Here is a 15,113-nt window from a genome sequence, read left to right as displayed (position 1 = left end):
GATGCATCTCTTGTGTCTGCCTTGGACTTTGAGAGAGATGCATGACTAATGTGGAGCATGTTGGTGATGGTGGTGGTGGTGGTGGTGGTGGTGTGATGGAGTCTGGTTGGTGTGGAGGGTGCTGGGGCCAGGACATAGTAAATGTCTCACCCTGCCGTGGAACTCTCTCTATTCAAGTCAACTAAGCCTATCCTGCATAGATTATAAGGTAAGGGGCTATTGTGTGAGTTATACTTACTGTGTACATGTGTTTAATATCCCATAATACATAGGCAAAACGATAAACTAGGGGCCAAAAGGTGGCTTTTGAGGCGGCCATCATACCAATTAGAATTTTCCCCCATGAGGAATGTTATTTGTAAAGTGCAAAATTTCTAGAGAGCAAGGTCTGCTACTGACCAAATTCTTGGGTATTTAACACGTTATATCCCAGACATTTTTGCAAGTTTATACCCACCCAATCCCGGACTAAAAACAGAAAAAAATGTTATTGCATAAAACAATCCAAAAGGACATACAAATCATGGAAAAGCAAAAAAAAAAAGTACTCCTTATAGGAGAAATAAGACCAGGATGACTGTCCGTCTTGTTTTTAGCCCAGTTTCCCAAGCCATGAGCAATGTTTTCCCACCCAGCTGGGCAGGATGAGAGAGAACGGGGGAGGAGAAACGAGGATTCCCCTTTCTCAGTGTCCTCCACTGGCTCATATTCCTCCCCAGAATAGTTATCCATGTCTTTCTCTTCTGAAGAATCACTAAATGAAGGGATAGAAGGGTCCATATGACAATTTCAACAGCCTCCTCCAGCCCAATGAGGTGGAAAAATGGCATGATTTTCACGACATCCTGATGCTCTGACGGACAGTGGCCCACTGATGTTACCCTCCCACACAGAACCAAACTCAGTACTACAATTGCTTGGAAACAGTGTTGCCAATACATCAAGCTACTCCTTAGCAAAAAGTTAGATTAAAGCAGTTTGAGACATGCTACAGCGCTCGAATTTTGCTGTCGGCACCATCACGTCGCTGGGATTAATCGAGACGTTTTGTACAGTCGGCACCATGCTGACGGTGGGATTGTACGAGTTAAGCAAATGGACTGTGTATGTATGTGTGTGTGTATATCTGGAATATCTGTAAGCAAATGGACTGTGTGTGTGTGTGTGTATACAGTATATATGATGAGAGCAGTGGACGAACAGCGAGCCACTGACAAAGGCGTTAATGAACAGTACAGAGCCCTCAAGAACGATGTCTTGAGAGTTATTGACGCAGTATGTGGTTGGACAAGAGGCCCACCAAGATATAAAGTAACTTGGTGGTGGGATGAGGGTGTAGAAGCTGCAGTTAAGGAGAAAAGAAGGCTTTTCCGGGAATGGAAGAAGGGTGGCAACAAAGAGGAATACTTGGCTGCCAAGCATTGGGCTAGAAAAGAGGTATACAGGGCAAAGTCTGAGTCACCCAAATCATGTGGAAAGGAAGAATATGATATTTAAGGTGGCTATTCATGTGAAGATGGAGAACTGGGATATTATAGGTGAGCAGTGTATGAAGAATGATGAAGGAGGGGTAGTTGAGAACAGTGGGGATATTAAAGATGCATGGAGACAGCATTATAGCCAGTTGTTGAATGAGGAGTCTGACTGCGACAGGGAAGGCTTGGAGCCAACAGATCCAGTGTTGGCCCTTGGCCTTTGATTAACACTGCAACTGTGAGTAGGGCAATAGGCAGGATGAAGGTGGGTAGGGCTGCAGGTGTGTCTGGGTTGACTGCTGAAATGTTGAAGGCCTCAGGAGATACAAGAATGAGGTTAGTCACTGACCTGATAAATATGATTATATATGAGTGTGCTGTCCCAGATGATTGGCTGCGGACTGTAATTGTAAATGTGTATAAAGGGAAGGGTGATGCCCTGGAAAGAGGAAATTATAGAGGTGCAAAGCTTTTAGATCAGATAATGAAGGTAATGCAGAGAGTTCTAGAAGGTATAATTAGAGAGAGAGTGAATATTGATGAGATGCAGTTTGAGTTTATGTCAGGCAGGGGGACCACTAATGCTATATTCATTGTTCAACAGGTTCAGGAAAAATATATGGGAAAGAAAAGTGAACTGTACATTGTTTTTGTTGACTTGGAGAAAGCCTTTGACAGAGTCCATAGAGAGTTGGTGAAGTGGACTGAGGAGTGGCTGGTTAGGGAGGTTATAACCAAGTATATGGGTGATCGCACCCTGGTAAGAGTGAATGGAGATTTGAGAGATTAGTTTTCCGTGAATGTTGGTGTGCATCAGGGCATCGGTTTTGAGTCCCTTGTTGTTTATCATGGTACCTGATGCCCTCTCATTTTACTTCAGAAATGGACTCCTGTGGGAGGTGTTGTAAGCTGATGATATGGTGTTGACTACAGAGAATGAATGGGAGGAGGAAAGATTTAGGAGGCCAAGAGTTGGTATGGGGCACAAGGGCTTAAGGGTAAATGCAGATAAAACAGAAGTGACGATATCTAGGGTAGTAATAGTTGTTCCCTAGGTAGTCTGGTCGAACAGGCCCGAGTCCTTAACCCGCCACGTGCCAGTGCCGTTTTAAAACGGTCTGACATAATGCCGCGGCCAGTCCCAGTGCCGTTTTAAAACGGTTTAAAATAAAAAACTTCACTGTGACCGCATTTTTCAAGATTCGCGGGTAAAAACAGGCAAGCACGTAAGGTAACTGATCCTCTACCATCCCCCAGGCTGTCAAGGCCATACACTCACTCACTCCCCCCCCCCTCACGCTCGCTCTGCCTCATTCTGCCTGTGTGCCTCACCCAGTGCTGTTCATAGTGAAGGCATTTTGTAAATATTTTCATGTAAGTGTAAGTTGTAAATATTTTCTTGTAAGTGTAAGGACTATATAGTGAAGTCAAGTTGTAAATACCTTCTTGTAAGTGCCAGGACTGTAAGCATTGAAGTCAGGTTGTACCTATCTTCAAGTAAGTGTAAGATAATGCATTCACAGTGAGAAAAACACACAAATTATGATAGTTAGTGAAGTAATAAGTAATCAGAAAAGTGCACTGAACATTGCTATACCTTCCCAGCATAAATACCTGGGTATACCTTACATAGAAAACGGCTTTCTCTCACATACATGGTGAGCGTGAGAGAGCGGCTATACCTGTACACGAGTATTCAGGACTCAATAAAACTCATTTCCGAGCCTCATTGAACATTTTAATGGCGAAATTTGTTGTTTCCACATCCAAATCTATCATTTTAGAAAAAAAAAAAAAAAAAAAAAAAAAGGGGGGGGGGGGGGGTGTCGAAAAATGGCCAGCACTGGGGTGACCCATTTGGCTAAAAATTGCCGGCACGCGGCTGGTTAAGGAAGGGCATGGCTGAGACCGGGGTTTCCCACAGAGCTCTCAAGGAGTGTATGTTGTGATGTTGGCATGGGTGATTGTGTACAATGCAGTCGCCCATAATGTACTTAATAGTATGTGGTGCTGTGTTACATCCTGGACAGGCATCACCAACGGAGTCATCCAGTCTCTTCTGGTAACTTTAAGAGGGCTGGATGATGCCCACATCTCAGCCTGACCAGGTGGACCCTGTCCTCATGAGGGAGATAGGATTCAGAAGGGTGGATATCAGGATGCCATGAATGGAGCTGTGTGTTGTCTTTAAGTAACTGAATGGAGTGGCAAGTGATCTGAGTATGGATATGCTTCTGGAAGCTGGTCTGAGGCAGGCGAGGGAGGAGAGATGACAGTATCTCTGTATGATATAGTGTGCTGGGTGTTGTTCTGATGTTCTTTGGTGTGTGTGGATGTGCTGCCACGTATTGAAGTGAATGTTGTGGATTTGTGGAGCCTGCAGCAATAATTTGGGTGCCTCTCAAGTCTAGATGATCCCTGACTTTAGAGACTTTGGTTTCTTGATGTACGTGGTCTGTGGGTGTAGTAGCTGTGCAGCCTGTGATTATTTTTAGGGCCTTGTTCTGTATGGTCTGTAGAGTGTTGCAGTGTGTTTTACTGATGTTAGGAGCCCAAGTAGGGCATGCATAATTCATCACTGAACGTATATATTGTTTGTATACTGTGATGGTGGTTTCTTTGTTGTGTCCAAATGCTGTATGGGCAAGTGACCTTAAGGTACTGAGTCTTGGTGTTAATTTATTTTTAATGTTTGTGATGTGTTGTTTAAATGACAAGTTTAAATGACACTGATGTATTGTATGTTACACCATGGATTTTGTGTGTGTGTGTGTGTGTGTGTGTGTGTGTGTGTGTGTGTGTGTGTGTGTGTGTGTGTGTGTGTGTGTGTGTGTGGTAGGGGTGTTGTTTATGGTGAGGGTGAAATGTGACTATGTTCTGCTGTCCAGTTTGTGAGAAGGGTCACTGTAGATTTGGCTGGGTCTATTTTGAGCTCGTTTGTGGTGAACCACTCATGTAGTGTGTTGGAGTGCAGCTGTGTTTGCGTTTTGGTGTGTACTATACATGTAAGAGTTATGTCGTCTGCATAGGAAGCTATGTGTATCTGTGGTGCGTGGGGTGTGGGTATGTCGTGCATGTATAGGGTAAAGAGTGTAGGGGACAAAACAGATCCGTGGGGGATGCCATTTGTGAAGTTTCTGGTATTCAAAGACTGACCAGCGAATGTTACATGTGCACACCTGCCTGCTAAGTAGTTGCCAGCATTCTTTTTGTATTATTGTGCATGTTTGTGCTGAATACTTTGTTTGTGATATTGTGGCAGGGGATGGCATCAAAAGCTCTGCTAACGTCTCGTGTGACTAGAAGTGTTGTGTGTGGTGCCCTAGCTGAATTCACGCCACCAAAAACTCTCTGTGTAAGGTCTGTAAGAAGAGTGTTTGTGGAGTGCAGTAGCCTAAAACCATATGATGGGACTTGGGGGGGGTGAGGTGTAACTAGTTGTAGTACCAGTCGTTCAGTGACTTTGGAAGGGGTGCAGAGGAGTGTGACAGGGCGGTGTGAGGAAGGTAACATGGGGGTCACTGTTGGGTTTGGGGATAGTGATGATAATGCCAAGCTTCCAGATGTTGGGTATTATGTTGTGTGAATAGTTGCATTCCGATATGTTGGTGAGTGCTTGTATGCCTTGTGGTCCAAGGTGTTTAAGGTGAATGTTGCTTATGTTGTCTGGTCCACAGGCAAATGAGTGCTTAAGGTATGTGCTTCGTCTGGTTGTAAGTGAAAGGTGCAAAGTCTGGGTCTGTGGGGAACTGTCGGATGATATGCTGGTCGTCGCGATGGGGATCTAGATGGCTGACATGTGAAAAGTGGTTGATGAGAGTGTTTGCTTGTTGTTTGTTTGAAAGTATGGTGTCTGCTGTTGTGATGGCAGAATGTGACTGTGTAGTGCTGCTGTTGGAGAGTGTGATGCTGTTTAGTGTTTTGTAGAGTCTGAAGGTGTTTGTTTTGTGGTCAAGTGTTTGGAGATAGTTATTCCAATTTAGTGTTTGGTGTTCTGATATTTTATTGTTTATTTGAGTGTTGAGTTCTTGCAGTTGTTGTACTGTGTCTTGAGGATGGGGTGTTGGGGAGTCTTGTAGTGTGTCCTGTTGACAAATAGGGCTGGTGGCAGTACTTCAAAGAAGAGGGAGAGTGGCCATGTGCAATCTGCCACAAGGGCATGGGAAGTTATTCCATCTAGTGCAGTGTTTGTGATAAGTGGGTGCATAAGAGCAATCTGCCACAAGGGCATGCGAAGTTATTCCATCTTGTGCAGTGTTTGTGATAAGTGGGTGCATAAGAGATGTACTGGTATTAGAGGTAGACTGCAAGATAATGCTGATTTTATGTGTGTGGTGTGTCAGGGAGAGCAGGAGATTGTTAGGCGTGAAAGGATTGAATTCGCTAGTGAGTCTCTTGAGTTGTGGAAGAGTTTTGTTACTTGAGAGACATGTTATGTGTGGGAGGTGGGGTTGAAGTTAGTTCTGTGGTTAGGGTGAGGAGTGGTTGGAAGTAGTTCAGGGAGCTTTTGTCTCTCCTAACACTGAGAGGGCTCTCCCTGTGTGCTAAGGGATCTTTGTATGCACCATGTGTTAGGTGTAATTCTGTATGGAAGTGAGACCTGGGCAGTAAAGGAAGAGGGTATTCACAGGCTCAAATATACAGAAATGACAATGATTAAATGGATGTGCAGTGTGTCCCTGAGTGCATGGCCTGGGGGGGCTAGGTTTACGATGGAAGAGTTGAGAGGTAGGATGCGGCTGGAGTGTTTTGGTGTTGTGATGAGGAGAGGTAGATTGAGGTGGTCTGAGTATGGGGAGAGGATGGGGGATGATGCAGAAAGTGGGAAGCGTTAATATTAGAGGTATCGTTGTGAGGGGTAGACCAAAAAAAAGACCTGGGACAAGGTCATTGCGTCTGACCTCAGGGTTAAGGGCCTGAACAGGAAGGCTGCCAGAGATCGTGCAGCATGGAGTGCCGCCATTAGGTGACCAAGGCTGACGCATGCAAGCATGTTGGGGCCTTCAAAAATGAAACGAAACAAAACACAACAGTATACAGTAATCCTTCATTATATGATGCCCCTTTATACGATATTTTGTTTATACAATGTCAAAATTTTAGTACCCTATTCCCACTATATGATGGGAACAATTTGCTACAATGATGGATCATCCACGGCTCAGTGAACAGCAAATGTGCTAACGCAACACAAACGTCCTCACACTGTCGGCGCTGGACCACAAACACTTGTCCACCAGTCCAGCCTCATTAGCTAGCCCTGCCCAGCCAGCCAGTTCTGACAGTGATGAGTGAGGGCTGTGACTGTGAGGCCGAGTCGGGACAATTCGCTGTCAAGTTAATTCGCCTTCAGGACGATTCCCCGTCATTTACTTATGTAACAGTTCATTTAGCAAGCACACTAGTTTTTGAATTATGTAAGTTATAAAAGTGATGATGGTTTATTGTTTATATAGTAAATATAAAATATGGCATCAAATCATGGGTATTATATGAAAAAATAAAAATATACTGAAACGTGAATCAGCAGATTTACGATCATTCCTTCATCTTAGCATAAGGCTACATACGAGACACTGGCATTTATATAAATGCCTAATGACCTTAAGTGAACGACTGACATACTTTGGAATTATACAAATGATCTTCATATTAGCCTATGTCTACATAAACATTTCGAGACAATTCGCCATCAAGTCAATTCGCCATCACAACAATAACAAGACAATTTGCCATCGGGACTTTTTGTCGTCAGGATGATTCTCCATTGTTTATTTTCATATCAGTTTATTTACCAAGTACACTCATTTTTTAATACTGTACTTACACCTCTTCAAAGTCGTTTAAAATATATCCAGGATGTTGTAGTACCAATGGAAATTAATGAAGACAGCTATGGGTGATGCTAGAATATAATTCAAAGCTGACAACAGCAAGGTAGAAACAAAATTAACAAAATTAAATATTGTCTAAAAGTGCAGCTTACAAATGATATCCAAAGCCTACGCTACTGAATGAAAATAGACTTTGATAAAACCCCCTGAAAATTAGTTATTAAAGTATCTGTTAATCAGTAATAAGTATATTTATAGAATGACAGGGAATTGTCCTGACGGGGAATCGTCCATATCATGAAGGTGAATTGTTGACTTCATGGCGAATTGTCTAGGAACCACATAAACAACCCTGCTTGCTTCAGTAAAGGTAAGAACTACTGTATACTGTAGTTTTCATGTTTTTTTTCTCTTTATTCACTATTAATGTGTTACTTTAAATGTTTAAACATAAGGATATTTCATGTATGTGAGTGCTACGGTGTATGTATGTGAGAGTTTAGGCAAGTCTGGGAACGTATCCCCATTGACTCCATGTTATAATGGGCTTGCTATACGATGGATCGCCTTACGATGGGGTTTTCAGGAATGGAACCCCATCATATAATGAGGGATTACTGTATATAGATAGATAGATAGATATATACATACATAGATCCTCTAATCCAGTGTTTCCCCATGAGAAGCGTAAGAGCCCAGGGCTTGGCAAGTTGGTCCTGACATTTAAGATGAGAGTGACTAGCCACACACATCCCTGCGTGGCATTCTGTGAGCAATAAATCCCAACCACCCCTTGGATATAAACCTACACAAGCTAATCCGGTTGAAGTGCCTTAATTATCCAATAAACCACCCGGCATCATAGTTTAATTATATGGTTACCACCCAGCATAGTAAATGGTTTCCTGGTGTACAGAAAACCATTTGGCTTGTTACTCAGTGTACAGTCACCCATAGTGGAAGGAAAAGGAAAGAAGGAAGGAAGAGAGGAAAGGGCAGTCAACTGAGAGCATCACTACATTGAGTGGGTGGATAGTCAGCGCCTCCACCTACCACTGTATATAAATATACGTATATGTCTCTTCATTAGCAACACTCATCAGAATGTTATATGACAATCCATTAACACTAATCAAGGCACAGACATTATTATATAATACACACAAAAACCAAAACTTTATGGATGGAAGGCATACACAAAATAAAGTACAAAACCTTCTGAGATTAAAATATACTGTAAACAGAAACATAATCTTAACATGCATAATAATAATAGTATGTACGTGAAACAAATATTACGGACTTGCAAAACCTAATGCAGACACCAGTATTTTCAAAAGGTGATCAGTAGGTATGTTCACAATATCTTCAATAGCATTACTGACCATAGACTTTTTTGCAGATGAGATGAGATTTATATCCTATATCATTTCCATTGTACACAACCTGGGAAACTATAATGATCAACATCATCATCATCTTTTCCAATTTAAGGATGGTGTGAGGTAGGATCCAGAGAGTAATATAAACCCTGACAGATGGAGAACTTGCAAAAGTCTCCCCAATTAAATGGACCATATTCTCATTCACTCATCATTCAAGCCCCCCAACTCCTGACTCTACCAGACATGCACAGGCACCCACTCTTACGTGCTGCTTCATATTACCTATCTCCCAGAGTCAATCCAATGACTATCACATTACCATGAAAAAACAGGGGTCCCAAATCTGTCATATACCCCTCCGTACAAAATTCTTCCAACCAGCTCAAACCACTGTCAGTTCCTTAGCCTCATCAACATCAATACAGAACCTCACTACCTTACACTCTCTTTTACCATATCTATCCACCTTCCTGACCTACCACACTTCCTGTCTCTCCTTCATACTTGTTCAGATACATCCTTTTTATTACCCTCTTCATAAACCTATTCTCTGCACATGACCATACCATCTAACACACTTTGTTTGATTCCAGTGTCTACAGATTTCCCTACTTCACATCTTTCATGAATAACATTATTCCTTATTCTATAGACTCTCTGCACTTGGTAGCAGTTGGAGGCAACCATCATCCACTTACTCAATGTAGTGCTGCCTACTTCTTCCTTCACCATTATTCTTCATTTCTGTGTCTGCTCTACTCTCTTCCTATTTCTCCCTCCTTCCTGTCACTTTTTATTACTCTTCTTTCCACTCCAGATGTTTCTATACTGACAGGTTTAATAGTTGCCTGTAAGCTAGGATACCATTCACAATGCTCAGTGATAACCATATACAGTAAAAGTCCTATTATTCGGCGCTGATTATTCGGTAAATCTGTCATTTCAGCAGTTTTGAGAAACAGTCCCATTTACGAAAATCTTTGATTGTTCGGCAGATGTCCGAAATCATCTCGGCAGTCCAGGAAGTGTTGTCTGTGACTTGTAGGCCTAATGTTTCATTACACTTCTGTATGTTGACTAATTTCTGTATTTTTCAGATTCAGGTATAGTACTGGATTGATTACAATATTGCACAGTATCATACAGTACAGTAACCACCCTCACCAAATTAGAGAGGGTTACGTTAGAAGCCCCCTCGCTAATTCTTGAAATTTGTTCATTCTTGACGCCTCCCTGAAAATGACATTTACCGGTAACTGAGTAGCCCATGAACCACTGATGCAGTAATGCATTACCCATAAATAAATGTTGCCTGTTAAATCAGTTTCCCCGTTGTTTTTAGCTGTAAGGCTGAGACAGCTCTAGTATTTTTATTCCTCAACATAATGGCGGAAGGGACTGTCCAGTTTAGCTAAACCTAACCTAACCGAGTTTAACTGTACCTAATAATTTAACCAAACCTAACCTAACTTAAAGTCAGAAAAATACTTAAAATAAACTAGAGGAATATGAATTGCTAAGGTCCTTCTGATGAAAGTTAAACGTACATTTAGCGCTCATTCTTTTGTTCGTTTTTGTGTTTAATGTGAAATAGAGAGTATTAATGCAAACAGCAATATATCCCATTAACCCCTTAATAACCTCCGGCACTGAACAACCCTTTACAGTACCAATGTCAGTGATGTCAAGTTAGTGTGAGCTATAAAGAAAACTGAACAATTATTGGAAGGGAACAAAGGTCACTGGTATGTTTATACGACTCTAAGCTACGATTCCAAGCAGTCAGGGGGTCGGTTAATCTCAGATGTTTTTGCCCATTTGGTAAATGCACCATAACTTTATCAATTTTTCCGTGACTCACAGCGAATCATAGCATGGGTTTAGAAAGCTAAATAACACATTGCTAGGTGAGCCAGACGATTATCGTCATATCTTTAAGAAAAATAAATTGATTTCAGAAGAATGGAAGAAACTTAACCTACGTACTCAGAGAGGGATTAAATTTCTTCCATTTTCTTGAAGATGTGAAGATAATCGTCTGGAGCATCTAGTTATGTTATTTAGCTTCCTAAACCCATGCTATGATTCGCTATGATTCACGGGAGAAATTACAAAGTTAAGGTGCATTTACCAAATAGGCGAAAACATCTGAGATTAGCTAACCCCGACTGCTTGGAATCATAGCGCAGAGTCGTGTAAACATACCAGTGACCTTCGTTCCCTTCCCTTAATTGTTCACAGTTTTTTCATAGCTCACTAACTCCACATCACTGACATCGGTACTGTAAAGGGTTGTTCAATGCCGAAGGTTATTAAGGGGTTAATGGAATCATTACTGCTTGCATCAATACTCACCCTTTCACATGTGAACAAAAAAATGAACAAAAAAAAATGAGCGCTAAATGTATGTTTAACTTTCATCAGAAAGACCTTACCAATTCATATTACTTCACTTTCTATCTATCTATTGACAGACACCTCAATCCCATCTGGGGTGGCCACAAACAAATCGCCTCCACGTCGCCCTGTCCCCCGCCATTTCACTGCCCTGCTCCCAACTCACACCCCCCTCTCTCATATACCTCTCTCACCCATCCCTCCATCTCATCCTCGGCCTCCCCCTCCCTCTTCCCCCCTCCACCTCACTCACATACACTCTCTTTGTCAGTCTTTCACCCTCCATCCTCTCCACATGGCCAAACCACCTCAGTGTGTTCCTCATAACGCTTCCTATCACATCCACATCAACACCACAATGCTCCTTTATATCCCCATTCATCAGCCTGTCTCTCCATGTGACTCCACAGGCTCCTCTTAAATAACTCATTTCCACTGCTCTCACTCTTGACTTCTGTCCTTCCAACAACGTCCAAGCTTCACTTCCATACGTTAGAGTTGGTATCACAATACTGTCATGTAGTAACTTTTTCACTTCCATGCTCACTTCCCTGTTTCTTATCACTGCTTTCAAAGAACCAGCAACCTTTCTTCCCTGCTGTACCCTTTCAAGCACTTCACCCTCCAAACCTCCATCCTTACTCAACACACTACCCAAGTACTTAAATGTACTCACATTTTCCAATTCCTCACCATCCAACCTCGCTGTACATTCACTGACTTCACCTCTCTCAAAGACCATCACTTTACTTTTTCCTACATTCACCTTTAGATTCTGTTTCTTACACACTCTCCCAAACTCATCCACCAAACCTTGCAGCTCCCCTTCGTCTTCACTCAACAACACAGTATCATCTGCAAACAACAGTACAGGGAGTCTCCAAACACTACCCTCTCTCACCAGGGCCACTCCAACATCCACTACCCTACCTTGTACCTCTTTTATTACCCCATCCATGTACAGATTGAACAACCATGGAGACATGAAACATCCCTGTTTCAACCCAACCTTCAAAGAGAAAAATTCACTCAGTTCACCATTCACACGCACTGCAGCCTTGGCACCATCGCACATACTCTTCACAGCATTCAACAACTTCCCATCTACTCCATATATTCTTAATACTTTCCACAATCCTTGTCTATCCACCCCGTCACATGCTTTCTCCAAATCCATGAAAGCTGCATACAACTTCTTTCCCTTCTCTAGAAACTTTTCCAGTAAAGATCTAAGAATGAATATCTGATCTACACAACCTCTTCCCTTCCTAAAGCCTCCCTGTTCTTCTCCAACTAATTCCTGTTCTTTCTCTAACTCTGTCAATAAGTATCCTACCATACACTTTTCCTATTATACTAAGAAGACAAATGTCCCTATGATTACCACACACTTCTTTTTCCCTTTTTCCTTTGTACAAGGGAATAATTATACCTGACTTCCAATCCTCCGGGACTCTACCATCCTCCCAGGCCAATTTGCACATCTTCCACATCCATTCTACTACTATCTCTCCCCCATGCTTCAGCATTTCACCACACACTCCATCAATTCCTGGGGCTTTCCCAAATTTAACTTTCTTCATTGCTTCCACAACTTCCATCCTACTGATTTCTCCCTGTCTTCTCACATCCCTCCTTCTCCCAGCCATTCCCCAGCCACTTATACTTGCATTACTTCCATCCTGTATGTTCAACAATTCCTTAAAGTGTTCTCTCCATCAGCTCACTTTTATGTAATTTTCCGACTTTTTTATTTTGTGTTTGGAAAAAGTACTGTATACAGTACTCACTCCAAACATATTTGTAATAATATAAGTAGTGATGAGTTCACCAATACAAGCAATGTACTAAGCTGGTAGGTAATATTCCGTATCATTTCGGCCATCCAGGAAGTGTTATCTGACTTTTAGGCCTACTGTGTCATTAATCGTATATGCTCACTAATTTATATACAATATATATTTCAGATTCAGGTATAGTACCGTACTGATTGCAGTATTGTACAGTATAAAGTACTCTCTCCAAACACAGTTGTAATACCATAAGTGGTGATGACAGTGTTCACCAATATATTTAAGGTACTGAGAGGGTAGGTTTTTTTATTATTCGGCAAATCCAATTTCTCGGCATCATCCCGGTCCCATAGATGCCGAATTATAGGACTTTTACTGTAACCAAATAATGGGGTGATGTGAAGCTTATCATAGTGCCCCCATTAACTAGATGGAGGCACACAAATGCGGCGTTCATCCGGGAGCCAAACCTCCAAACTCTTCCCTGTGCCCTGCTGTGGCGAACCGCTGTGTACTGCAAGAGAACATCAGTTCACTACTTGGGATGGCCCTGCAGAGGAGGTTGCTTGCCAATGGTTGATAGGTCTGCTCAGCCAGACAGACCAAGGTTAACAAAACAACAACAAGAACTTATTCCACACATACTCTTCAATAATCCCATTAATGCTCTTACTCTTGGCTTTTCATTTTCATGCTACAGCAAGTAAAGGAGGAGAATATTTGTTGGCTCAGAGATAAGAATGATCAGGAGATGTGTAGTGAATTCTTGAATGACAACCCTGGGGGGGTTACAACTGCAAATACATTGTACTACGTACAGTACTTTACTATGAACAAAACTATTAACACTGTTGAACTAGGTATTAACCCTCTAAATATACTGATGTCCTGTCTTATTTCATTCATCTTTGGGGATGATTCTCAAAATGAAGTTAAGAAAAACTGCCTCAAGTGAGAAACAAAAAAATTTCAGCCTGCATATACCAGCAGCTCTCATCAACAGCAAATGAAAATATCTACTATCATAACTCCATCAAACAAGGAAACACGCAAGACATTAGAAACACAAACACAGGATGAATAAATGCATTTCACCATGGCAACACATGCATAAATAGCAAAAAATATGATTAAAACAATACTTAGACGAGTGAAAAAAGAATTCTACGTATACATGACGACATGGATTAGATAACTAAATACTGTACTTCTCTAAACAAAAATAAAGCAGTGTTTTTCAAAACCTGATATGCTTTCCCAGTCTGCTTTATAAAAACATGCCTTCCCAGTCTGCTTTATAAAAACAAAGAAAACAGTGAAATAAACAACAATGAAAGTGAAATAAAGTACAAAGTTGTAAAACACTATGCTCACACACATTTCTACAACTAATGGATTGTCAACCAAAAATGTCACAAAATGTTACACAGAAACTTCTATTCTTGACTATTTTAAAAAGACAGAATATTCCTAAAAACCAACAGGAAAATTTTCTCCACAAACTACGTGAAAATTATGTTAAGCAGGCAGTAAGTCGTTGCAGCAATGATGTTATCATATATTTTTCATTCACTTGGTAAAACTAACATTCAATGATGGGCTAGCTTATCACTGGAAACAGTCAGCAAAAATAAATATGGACATGAATGTAACTTGTTTCATATAAGTGCACTAAGTACCATAACAAACCTCTCTTAGCAAAACTGTACAACTTCTAAAATCCCATTATCACCCAATACAGGATGAGGCTGAACTGTAGCAACAAACACCACAGTTAAATGTCAAATACCAGTAGTTATAAAATTCCAGAAGAATAAAAAAAAAAATGTATCCAAATACCATACACCAATAAAGCATACTATCAACAATGTTTCAGGTTAGCTCTCAACACTGAAATATCTAGCAGCTTACCTAGCTACCGTGACCCTTCCACGTACGTAGGCTCATTGTGCGTCAATTATCAGTATTGATTGGCCAAAAGCAGTTGCCACTAAAGGTTAGAATAGAATTTAAACTGTGTCTTACTACTAGCAAGGTTCTTGAGTTTGGTGAATCAAATATCTTGCTGAATTGTTGAGACTTTCACTAGCACACCCAGGTATGACATTACGAAATGAAAAGGATCCTTTGCACCTTGATGAGCCTAGAGCCGTTCACCAGTCATCTTTATCTGATCATTCTTTTTCCTCTACTACCCCTAAATTGTATAATGGCTTGCCATTACCTGTA

General features: G+C 41.3%; 1 protein-coding gene across 1 annotated transcript in view; it reads right to left on the bottom strand.

Annotated features, from left to right (window-relative positions):
- syd (JNK-interacting protein syd) overlaps window positions 1-15,113 on the bottom strand; it is a 466,678-nt gene that overhangs the window by 361,796 nt on the left and 89,769 nt on the right. The gene's annotated exons all lie outside the window — the stretch shown is intronic.

The sequence above is a fragment of the Coenobita brevimanus genome, chromosome 57 (assembly GCF_032717465.1).
Source record: "Coenobita brevimanus isolate Jiangsu-jjx chromosome 57, ASM3271746v2, whole genome shotgun sequence".
Taxonomy (NCBI): Eukaryota; Metazoa; Arthropoda; class Malacostraca; order Decapoda; family Coenobitidae; genus Coenobita; species Coenobita brevimanus.
The sequence above is the reverse complement of the archived record's forward strand: the minus strand, read 5'-3'. Positions and strand labels throughout refer to the sequence as shown.